The following is a 12,877-nucleotide window of genomic DNA, read 5'->3' as shown; positions in this document are numbered from 1 at the left end:
TCTGCCAGTTCCTGTGCTTTAATCCTTGTCTACTGACTTTATTGGCTGGATCTCACAAGACAGGATGTGAATGTCAGCAAGTCTGGTACTGAGGGAAGAATAAAATGGTGGGGGTTTTTTTTGTTGTTGGTTTTTTTTTTTTTTTTTTTTTTTTTTTTTTTCTTTTTTTTTACTGTGACGCACTTGTTTGGCCAGAAGCAGTATCAGAACAGCACAGATGCAGTGTAATAATTTTGCTGGAGGGATTAAGGTTAATCTAATGCTGTTGCTTGTCTTATTCAGGTCTAGAAAGTACAATGTGAAATTCTGGAGATACTGAAGAAAAATCAAGGTGTTTTGAGTGCATGTATTTTTATAGTTCTCTTAGTAGTGTTACCAAAAAAAAAAATTAAAACCTGCAAAGCTGTTAATAAAAGACATTCACATTTTTCCTGGAAAGGTCAGTTATCTGTACTAGTCTTCTGCAGATTCTTGAATGCAGCTTTGTAGTAGGAACAATATCCCAAGTAAGTCCACATAGTAACTCCTCTGAATTCCAACACAAGACTTTGGAAATCCACATGGAAGGCCAAGAGACAGGAATGACACAACTGCATTCATTAAGAGCAAGAGCAAGCCCATTCTCTGCCTAATGAGCTTCCAAGATCCATAGAATTTACTGAGCTCCCTGAGCTTTGATTTAGGGAGATCCTTAATAACCTTGGACATAAGATATAAATGCAGCTGTAGTAATGCCATCAAAACCAGACCAAGGATAAAATCTTGACCCTTAGTAATAGCTAAAGATAAAGTGTCATGATGTGGCACCAGATTCAGAAACCTTGATTTATTTGATGACTTTTTGGAGTAGTTTCTGTTCTATGCAAACAGTTGCAAATTCTGAGTTGATGAAAAGTGTCACAATATAAATAGATGTTTGAAATACTAAATTACTTCTGTAATTCATCCATGGTATATAGTTACTGCTTCTGTAATCCTGTACAGGAAGCTATTTAACTAGATGTATTAGTAGTTGAAGAATGGTGCTGGGAGATTAACAGTAGGAATTGAGAATATAATGCATGTATTAAAATTACATACCGTTAATACTCTTTTAAAGAGCAATTTCTGTAAAGGAATTCAACAAACATAATGGCTTATAAAAATGATGGACACTTAGTTCAAGATCAGACCTGTTAACAGTGGTGCAAAATTTTTCTAATGCAAATTTAATAGTGTCTTACAGCTTTGACTTTCAGTTCTCTGTGTTTTGTTACAGAAAAATCCATAAGATGTTTTGTTGGTTAAATCTTTCTTAGCTTAGCTTAATTGAGCAGTACATGTCATCCAAAGGTCCAAGAAGGACCTGGGTATAAGGACCAGTGTGTTATAATTTAGTTCACAGCTACCCTTATATTCAAGGAAACAATAGCTGCATCAAGACTATGTTTCACCTTGGCTCCCCTGCTGTGGTGCTATACCTTGTCTTTCTTTTCATTTGTACACTTTTTATTGAAAAATGTCTTTCACTCTGCATGTTTGTGTCTCACGGTTGCATGCTTTCAAATGTGAATGCACACACACTCAGCTGCCACAACTGTTAAGCTTGGGGGTATAGAGTAGTGCTCCTTTGCTGAAGCACAAACCCCTCTGCACAGGCCATGCTGGGACCAAGTCCTCTGGGAGTTACCTATTGGTGAGGCAAGGAAAACCTGCCCTCCCCTGCTGCTAACAGGAACTGCTGTATGCTGCACTAAAAAGTCAGACTGAATTATCAAGAAAGAGAATACATGTGAATATAATACTTGAAGGTCAGAGATGTAGAAAGGGTGACAATCCTCCTTTCAGAATCTTTTAAAAATTACAGTTTTCATTGGCTTAAAATTTCTTCATGGCAGTTAAGTCTGTGCTAAGACAAGTTAAAGAAGTTTTGCCTATTGTACATTCCCATTAATTGCCTGTCCCCTGCCACTCTACTGGACTGTCTCTCACGTGGTTGTAACAATGGAAGAATATAGCATGTTTCCTAGCAAATTTTAAAAGCTTCTACATAAATTTAATTCCTTAGTGGATTTTTACTTTGTATTTTGCTAATTTTTAATGAAGATTGAATAGTTATCTGAAATACCTGTTCAGTTCTGAATCCTTACTACTGCTTAATAAAGCAAAGCTTCCAAATAACTGCACTAAAAAAACCCAACGACTTCCAAATTATTTTTACCTTATGAGTTACATAAAAGCCTCTGATGTTGATATTTAATTCTCACTGTGATACAATCATTACTATAAAACAAAAATATCTCATAGTAAGTATTTGCCTGTTACTCATTATGAGGACAGCTCTGTCTGCATCTTTGCATTTTTACGCTGAATTCAGTAACAGCTAATTCTGTGAGAATAGGACAATTTATATATTTAACATTTCTCCACAGTATCTGAAGACACTTCTCACTTGAATTTCAACTGTCATCGTTGCCATGTAATAGGTGAACAGACAGTTCTTATAAGGACTTCCTTGTTACACTGCCTGACTCTTGCCCTCTGAAAGCTTTAGCTTTTCAATTTCATCCTCCTGTAAATCAACTAATGAGGTCCCTTCTGTACTGCTCCATATTGTCACTCATTCTTCATTGCAGTGGTCCTTAAAATAGCTTTTCTGTCATAGAATTTGCTCTAAAGGTGTTAAAATGCTTTGATTCACCTTATTTACAAAAACAGTTCCTTTTTATGCCTGTAATATCTATTTGGGTGGATGGTGCTCTGAGCTACTATCTTATTTTAGCACACAGATTTTTCCAACCAGTGGGTTTGTTTCTGTTCATTGTTGGAAGCAGTATTGGTCACTATTTAACAGTAATCATATATAATTTAACTCAAAACTTACAAAAGAAATAAAACAGGCTACCATTTGTGAAAATATATAACCTGTTTCTTCACTAATGATGACTTAAACCAAGCTTCTAACCTCGAGTTGGCACATGCTATTTCACACTGACTTTGCACCCACCCCTATCTTTTTTTGTAGCATCTAGCCCTATAAAAGCTGGTTGAGATCAACACTGTAATGAAATGATCTACTTCTAAACAGTATCTTTATCAGATTATTTTCAATAGGTCCTATGCTAATAACAGCTTCTAGATGTAGACAATTAATTTGCTGAGGAGCAAGCTATGTTCTTTTTCTCAGCTTGAATTATTTCAATAAGATCAGTCACACAATTCAAATGGCTGGTGCTTGCTATAAAAATAAAATATATAAATTAAAATATTAATTAACAGCCTTCTCATTTTTTTCTTGTAGTAGTTGATTTTTAGTGATTATATACACAGTTAGTAAAGGAAATTGTCTCACTATTGATATAAAGTTCTGTCAGGGGGAGGGGGATAAGCTGCTCAACAAACCCACATGATCAATCTCTTTTTTCCTAATAGTACACACAAAAATGCCCGTATACAGCAAGGAAGGAATAAATGAAACCGATGCCAGGACCCCACTGAAAATCCTATGCAATAATTACACTTAGGACAAGGAGCAGGTCTGCTGATGCAGGCAACATGGACTTATACACAGCCAAGGTCTATTCTTGCAGGGGTGGGGTAAAAAAACCCAAACAAAACAGATCTCCACAGGATGCTGCTGGCAGAGAGGCAACATTCTAAGTCAGGGAAACACGTGGCTGGCATAACCACAGAGGTATATGCAGATCCACTCCCTAAAATAATTTGAGAGTCAGGAACATAGATACTGGCATGTTTAACATCTATATCAGTCCTAAATACACAGCAAAGGTAAAGTGAATTTAACATAAATAAAATTTATTATCCCTATCTAATTACCATAGGCTGGCTTTGTGTTATCAGGCAGTATAAACCAGTAGATGGAGATATCCAGAGCAAGACAGCTGTAAACAGGATCAGCCAGATTTGCTTTAAAAGGCCATACAATACAAATTTAACACTAGCATAAAGGTCTCTTCTAGATAACAAGTTGCTAAATAAGGCTATCTTTGATTCAAGTGCATTGCTACTGTGGACATTGTCATTGAGTCAGTACTCATGAAGTCAGAAGAAGAAATCAAGAGCATCACAGCATGGTTGGAAGGGACCTTAATCTCCTTCCTCCCCCCTGCATAGGCAGGGACACCTCCCACTGGACCAGGTTGCTCACAGCCCTATCCAACCTGGCCTTGAACACTTCCAGGGAGGTGTAAAATTGCTGCTTTAATTATCCCATTTATGAATCCTGATCATTAATATCTTTACTCATGTCTACACAATTCCCAGATGCCCCACTGAATTCAGGAGTAAGATGGTCCCTGGCATCTCCCCTTGGTAGGATGCAAGATGTTTTTCCTACAGCCTATGGGCAATGTCAGCACATGTGCATGAGCCACAGGGCCAGGCCAGGCACTTTTGTTTAGATACAAATAAGAAACTGTAAAAAAAGACAGCCCTTCAGGACTACTACTGAACAGCACCAATATTCTATAGGCCTGGCTTTACAATCCTTTATGGTATTTACATAACTTTTATGTAAATGTTTATCAGTCTTGTTTAGTAGAATGGGATATATCCCTATGAAAATATGATCATTCCATTTCAACAAGGTTAAAAAAGTAAACAGAATCATCTTATCACTCTGATTACCAATAGTGTCTACATGAGAATTTAGGGATCTAATTAATTAGTCACAGCTGCAGATGGGTTAGATGGACCCTGCCTTTAATGACCTGCAGATCAGAGTTTTACTTTCAAAATGACCATCTGACTCTTTTACTTCCTGCCTTACCATAAAACAGGTCAGACAACCTTCTTGTCACTCTTTGATATATTGCTAACAATAATATTTCTTTGTTCAGAGCCTGTGCATTCTAATTCCCTCCAGTAATGGTAGCCAGTGGTAATCAAGAAGGTGGTTCCACAACCATGCCACTGAATTACTCTCAAAACTACAGAGCTCTTTTCTTAGAACAAAGCTGATACAAGTGAAAAAACAGTTTCCTCCCCAGTCACACCAGTGACTGTTAGCCTGAATATTTTTCTAATCTGAAGTACTTAACTTTTGATTGGCAGCAGTGAAAAAGAGAAAAAACTAAACACTCCTTTGCAAGGAACCACTCCTGACTGATGAGGGACTGTTCCTATGTGGACACTTTTCCTAACTTTCATAAGAAACAGTTTGAGCTCTAAAACAACACAAATTAACATTGGTACATGGAATCTCCAAAGAAGTAAAAGTGCACACCAATATCCATGCTACAAAGATTACATAAACATAACATTTTTATGAAAGCAGTGGGTAAAGACTATGAATGCTGAGTAAGATGACTGACTTTTCACGTAACCTGAGCAAACCTAGCTGTTCACAGCAACTGCTGAGCTTGTTAAAACAAATTAGCAGGCAGGGACCAGATCCACAGCTGCTGCAACAACCCAGATGAGCCCAGCACAGCTGTGCCAGTTCACATGTGCAGAGGATCCAATCCTTACTCCTACAAAACTCTTTATACTATTCAACATTAAAAGTTATTGGTTACATTTTAGAACCATGACCACTACATTTTAGATCCATGGATCACCTTGGATTATCAGAGACCTTCAGCTTTTGTATTGTTAATAGCTGTGTCTCAGGATAAAGCACAACTTCAGATTACAACACAGTCTGAATTCTAAGTAATATTTACATTCATTCATAATGTCCAGAAAATATTGATTTTTAATTGTTTGGGGGTTTGCCTCTATAGACCAGCAATTATTTCAGCTGCTTTTGAACGATAACAATAATTTCCTCATATAACATAACCACATATGCTAACTATTATAAATGAGAACTTCATGTTGCAAAGCTTGGTATATAAATATAACAATTATGAGGTATATTTCCATAATGAAATAGATAGAACACCAAATGTAGGTGAATCAGTATGTTACAATAAATAAGAAAAAATTGAGAGTTCATCAAGCAGATCTCTAGGCAACATCAACATTTCAATTCTGCCTGACTAGTCGTGGGGGCTCTGCAAGACCATCCAAAACATACACATCAAGTTTTAATCCAGAACAGTAAAAACAAGTAACATAAACCACAGAGGAAATCAGGAAAAACATACCTTGGAAGGCAAATGCATAGCAACAGGGAGCCTTGTGCCAGAGGAAAGCTTGTATGCAATCTACCCTGCTCTTACATTGCCTGTAAATGCCTGCCAGTAACACCTGGACCTTTAATTGTCCCAGCACAGCAGTTCTGGGAAAACCACACAGGTAGTATAAAACCAAACATAAATAATTTTAAAATGGAAGGAAAATGAAGAAAATACGTGTTACTGTATTTTGGATAAGGACTTTAAAAGAGATGAGTGCAAAACCTAAGTATAAAAACACACTGTTACAACATCACTTTGCTAATGATTGTCCCCATGGATTCCTCATCTATATCTGCTATGCCTGACTACACTTGGATTTTTAGCACTAAGCAGGTCATACAAAAATTAAATTTTAAAATCTGAATGTGACTGAAATGTTTAGTATGCTGTTTCTAGAGAAGACTTCAAACTTTAGAACAGGACACACAGTAACATTAGCAGTCAGGAAGCACACGGTGTGTCCAACTGGAAGATAAAATCATCTGAAAAGCCTCCTCCTCACCATCTCCAAGAAGCAAGGAAGGTAGTGGAGGAGGAAGAATGAGTGACTCAAACACTAAACGACAGTGGGAACCAGCACCTGACAAGCTCATGTGTTTTACCTTTGCTTCACAAACTTTTCTGTGGTTTCTAAACAGTTATTTGCCAGAAAGCTCCAGCTTAGCACGGCACCCCCTGAAGCATAGAGGAACTGTGGCTAACTGAGCTGCACAGGTTGCATGTTGTCATTCTAGACAGAGGCAGCTGGACAGAGAGAGAAATTAAATGTGTCTAAGGTCACCTAAGAAGTCAGCAGGGTATTTGACTTCCAAAGCAGCAAAGCAGCAAAATTCATCCTAGTGTGACACATTTAAATTTAAGAATATTTATGACCCATGGCATTAAGTGGATTCTTAAGTGTTTGGCTGAATAGGGATATATTTAAACACATTTTAAGCATCTCTCTGAATTCAGGTGGAGATATTCTTACTACATCTTTTAGTTCAAAGGCAAATATTTATAGTAGGACAATGATGAACCAAATTTTTCCCTACTGCTCTTTTTCTTAGTTGTTCGGTTTCTTTTTTTTGAATTTTTGTGACACATTTAAATTTAAGAATATTTATGACCCATGGCATTAAGTGGATTCTTAAGTGTTTGGCTGAATAGGGATATATTTAAACACATTTTAAGCATCTCTCTGAATTCAGGTGGAGATATTCTTACTACATCTTTTAGTTCAAAGGCAAATATTTATAGTAGGACAATGATGAACCAAATTTTTCCCTACTGCTCTTTTTCTTAGTTGTTCGGTTTCTTTTTTTTTAAGCATTTTACTACTACTTATCTCTGTAGGTATTTATTTTACTTTGCTCACTTTCTTTTCATAGTCACTTATTTTCATTATCCACAGGTAAGAAGTAACAAGTAAAGTAATATTAGTGTACTAAATATTGTATTATTGGATAAATTGTAAAAAGGAAAAAAATAATTAACCTTCAGTAACTTTGAATAAGCTAGAACATTTACTTACACAAATTTTTATCCTATATGATTTTAGAAAAAATCATCATTATGGATCAATACTGTTGCTCAAGAAAATAAGAAATTACAGGCTAGCCCATTGGTCTGCAGGAGCATGAACTGTCATTAAGAATATCAAAGCACAAGTCATAATTCTAAGGTCTGTGTCCCAAACAATTTTTTCCTTCTAACTGCAGAGCAGGAAGGACAATGAGCCACAAAATTATTTTCATATTTCTGAAGGCTGAGTGACATCTACACCAGGATGCTGAGTATACTCCTCCCTTTTTGTGGGGGGAAGTCCCTAGTTGTAGTAGGTGTGCTGAGTTTATACTATGGTGCTACAAAAGCTCCAGGAGGTTGTAGATTTCTAGTCAAGACTTCACCTCATCAGAAGCAATGAGTTAGAGCAGAGGAGATAAAAATATGTGGTGCTCGTATTCCACTATAGATAAATCCAGCTGTTGCAGGAAACGCCTCCTGAAAAAGATCTCATCAGTGATCACCACTGTATCCCATTATTCCTTTCTGACATCAGACAAGACATCCTATTATTACCTAGGAAATAATTTTCCATTTCTGTCTTCATGGATTGAATTTTGTGGTGATGTGTTGGAACAGTGGGGCAAGGAGTAACAAACTGCTGTCTCTGTGGATTAGAAAGTCTGAGAAACACGTAAGTTTCTGTTTGAAATACTGTATTTGGAGACATCAAAATTCAAGAGACAATCACCATATCTAAATTTCTGGGCATCAGCTATTTTACATTTCTATTCAATTTTTAATAGACAATGGGTTCAAAGAAGTGCCACTTTCAATTTTCAACATAGATTTAGAAAGAACGTTCATATGTCTTCAGTGAGCATTGGATCTCAGTCTGAATCTTTGAAAGTGCAACTTGTTTTCATGAAGATTCTCATTTGTTTCTCAGGAATTTGCCTTTCTAATTTTTTTTTCTTTTTTTTTTTTTTTTTTTTTTTTAAGATGCAATGGATAAAACCTTACTGTAAATGAAAGAGCCATCATAAAACGGAACTTTTTTATATCTTTTGATAACTTGCCTTTTATAAAAACACTAGCTGGCAATTATATGTCCTGTTTCCTTGACCTTGCCTCTAAATAAAAGGGGAGAAAAAGAAAAGTCAGGCAACTACATTTCATTACATCTACCAAAGGGTCAATAGCTATTCTTCAATATATTTTTGAAACACAGTAAATTAGAAATCAAATTCTAATATATTTAACAAAATATTTCCATTTAGTCACACAATGAGGACTTGTAAATAAGAGTTCAAAGCTTTGAAGCAGATGGTCTTTCTGTTTTAATTCTTTATCTGATCTGCTGTGTGCCAGTAAATCTCTGAGTTTCATTTGCTTTATTCAAATCCCTTGGCTATTCAGGACACATTGTGTCAAAAGCATTCTGCTGGGGAATTGCAGTTGTTTTATATATGCTGGGGAATTGCAGTTGTTTTATATATGCTCCTAAACCAAAAGAAAACGTGTATATTTTGCACACACAAAGAACAACATGATAAAAAAACCACAACACTAAAATAAAAAAATTCTTTCCTGGTGATGTATGTAAATAGTCTGTAATGTGTATACATAGAGAGAGGATGCAGGCACTTCAGGAATAGGTCAGTTTTCAAAAAAGTGTTTACTAAAAATTTAAAAGCAAAATATAGTTTAACTTCTTTAAAAATCTTTCTCTAGATCTTTTTTAATCCATCATGTAATATATTTATTTTACCAAAATGGGATTAAATTGGGTTAGCTTCATTGCTACTAACCACTTATACTAGCATCAAGGTTGAAATTGTTGCAGGTAGTAGTTGTGCCAAGTTTGTTTTGGCTGACTGTTTAGATTTCATAATCATGTTTTTAAAGGATTTAGATCTACACTACCTTGTAACATGAATGACAGAGTTTCTTTTTGAAAACTTTATGGAATCATAAAGCTGGCTTGAAAAAACACACTTAGGTCTTCTTGGCATCTTCATTTTCCAAATGTGACTGTAAACCACACAGTGCACATCACCTAGTATTGAGTTACTTGGAGAACTTACGTTCAAATGCACCTTCCCTTTCTCACTGGAACAATTAATTCAATAATTAAATCATATGACCCTAAGACTCACTGGTAATGTACACACACCTATATATAGCTTAAGAGTTTCAAAGATGTCCTCTGAAGTTAGGCACCAGAAACACACAGATGGACTTATTTGATAAATGCATTATCCTCAGTGGTTTGAATTGGACTGGTGGAAATTGGATGGGAAAAGGAAAAAAGAAATAATTGCAAGACATGTATCTGCCACTTAGCACTTGTTCTTTGAACAACTATTGCTGTTAACAACAATAAATTATATTTGTCTATAAAATACTAGATGTTTTCTTTTACAGTAGTTTTTTTGTGTGTGTGTGGGGGGGATGTTGGAGTCTGTTGGGGTTTTTTCCCCTTAAAAGACAGTTATTTTGTTACCACAATCTATTACAAAACAGCCTGTTTGTTTGATTACGTCCAAATATTTTTAGCATTTACTATGGCATAGTAGGAATGATAACTATGATAACAGCCCTTGAAAAGAAACAGGAAAATCTGGGTTAGGTGTGAGAACTGATGGACAGGAACCTCAGCCATGGAGGAAAAACAGTTTTGTCCTACTTTCTGAGCAGATGAGAATTAGAGAGAGAGTGAACAACTTCCAATTTTAGGTCAATATTTTCACCCAGGGAGAACTCAGAAAAACATATCATCTTTTGGCACATAGCAATTGTGTCCATGGAGACACAGACCATCCTGTGTAACCCTTGACACTTTACTAAAATAAAAAACGATTACTATTGTTTATAAACTAACCAAAATAAATCCAGAAGAAAAAAAATAAGATGCAAGGTTATGTCTCATTGGTGAAACTACTTCAGCTGCCCACTTGCTCAGATTTTAGTGCACAGAGTTATATGAACCTTAGCCATTCAATCGTTCACTTTTCAGCCCATCTGCCTGTCTAGCTACCTATCCCAGACACACACATACAGCAAATGTACTTCTGATTTATTCATTCATGAGAAACAAGGGGAAAATGAAACACTTGAGTGATGTTGAACATTTATTTTTGCAAACATATATGATTCATCTAGAAAAAAATACTTTAAGGACATTGTAGATAATAGACAATAGATAATGTCCATGTACTTTAATACAATTGCTTGTGCTGTTTTTGTAAACTCAGCTGGGGACCCCAACTTACTTGTTGCTTAAGCAAAACTGTGTCATGTTCTCGTGCAAGAACAAAACCAGTAAATTAGGTCAGCTAAGAGAAAATAAATGTGGAAAACAATGCTTATTTGTAAAATATCTCTAACCACAAATAGTGTGTCTATGATGATTTGAAAAGTCACTACTTAAAATTTCCTCCGAAGTCAGTAGGTTCTCCTGTTCCCTACTTTTCTGTGCACTGCTAAAAACCTTGAATCAAAATGAGATGAACTACATTGAAAATGTCAGGAAACTACGCAAAAAGTCCATTGCAAGTCTTTAAATTAACCTGTGAGTGTTTAATGCTGATCAGAATGACTGGGTGAACTTGGTGCACTAGGGGCTTTGATTAAAAATAAATAAATAAATTCTGTTTTCCTTGTGCTGAGGGAAATCATTGCAGCATTTAGATTGTTTTAAGTCAGGCACTTATCCAATATGACTGCCCCTTGGAAGCTATTGCCAGCCTTAGCTATGAATGTCATTGGTTTGTTGGGTCACAGCAAATCCTTCTCATGCTGTTACAGAGACAAACAAAAAATGTGTTTAGTGAGGATGTGCAAGATTTAAAAATCTGGATAAGCTTGCAATAGATAGGTTAACTGTAATACAGGATACCAATTCAAGTTATTTCTGACAAAATGTATGGATTTGGATCTCCCTTGGCCTGGCATAATGGGAGGGAACAGAAATTGGATTGCTGATGGCATTGAGAGGGAAAGCAGACAGTGTTTGAAATCCAGTAGGTGCGGACAATATAAGGATCTTTTTCCACCCCACGGCTGCTGCTGCTGCTTTATAAGTAACAGATACTGCTAACTGGGGAGTTCATTTTGTCTTTACACTGACCAGGGCTAAGACAGCTGAGCACGCTGTGCCAGTGGCAGTGAGCAGTGTCTGACATCTCTGCAGAAGGCTTGGAGCTGATGAACGGTGCCTTGAGCTAAATGCATCCAACTCCGCACAAGTATCAGCACCCGCCGAGCTCACTCAGTTTGTTCTCACCTGAGGAAAGGACGGTAGCCCGGGGAGGGTTAAACGGACGTTAACTTCAAGCAGAACTGTGCCCCTCGGTGTCCACAGGTGGGCCAGGGCCGGGCCACCTCGCACGTCCCGGGGGGGCAGCCGGGAGCGCCTCTCCCTCCGCGGGCGCGGAGCGGGGCGCGGGGCTGTCCCACCTCTGGTCCCCTGTGGGGCACCGAGGGCACCAGGGCCCCGAGGGAGAGCGGGGCTGAGGGGGCAGGGGGCTCGGAGCCCCCGGGAGCAGCTCTCGGCACAGCCCTGGGGCCGCTCCGGGGCAACGTGGCACCTACCGATAAAAGGCGTGAAAGTACGGGAGAGCCACCAGGTCCCGGAGCTGATTTACTGCGGGTCTCGCCCAAAATCTGTGTTACTTGGGTGTAATTAGGATTGCACAGCATCTCTGCCCCGTCTGCCCACATCCCGGGCTGCCGCCTGGGCTCTATAGGTGCCCAGAGCTCCAGGCACACCCGCGTAGTGCTGCGTTCCCAGCTCGCCTTCATTCATATTTGTGCCGTGATTCAATATGTGAGCAAAGGCTGAACGCTAACGCGGATCGGCTGTGTTTTTAACGTACGACCCTTAAAAAGAGACTCTTTAGCCCGGAGCTGATTTACTGATGTGCTCAGTGCAGCCTCCTCCCAGCCGTGCAGCCTCCCCCCCACATCACAATAACGCTGCAGATTGTGGAAGGATTTGAGTCTGCAGGCAGAGAGAAAGGGATTAGGGCGAGAGCACTGGAAGTTAAATTGTGCTGCATATAAAAAATGGGCGGATTGGTCTCTAGATGAGAGCTTGGTACCACCTTCCTTTCTAAAATAAAATCTCTCTGGCATGAAGTCACAGCCTATTTCACATCCGGTTTACCCTGGGACGTATTACTACTGTCTTCGTAAAGAGAAAGCTTTTGTTGTATAGCGGCTGTCGGAATATTGGCAAGAGAAATTCGGGTGCTAAGCCCGGAGGA

The sequence above is a fragment of the Chaetura pelagica genome, unplaced genomic scaffold (assembly GCF_000747805.2).
Source record: "Chaetura pelagica isolate M959 unplaced genomic scaffold, ChaPel_1.0 scaffold356, whole genome shotgun sequence".
NCBI lineage: Eukaryota > Metazoa > Chordata > Aves > Apodiformes > Apodidae > Chaetura > Chaetura pelagica.
This window is presented reverse-complemented; position numbering follows the sequence as displayed.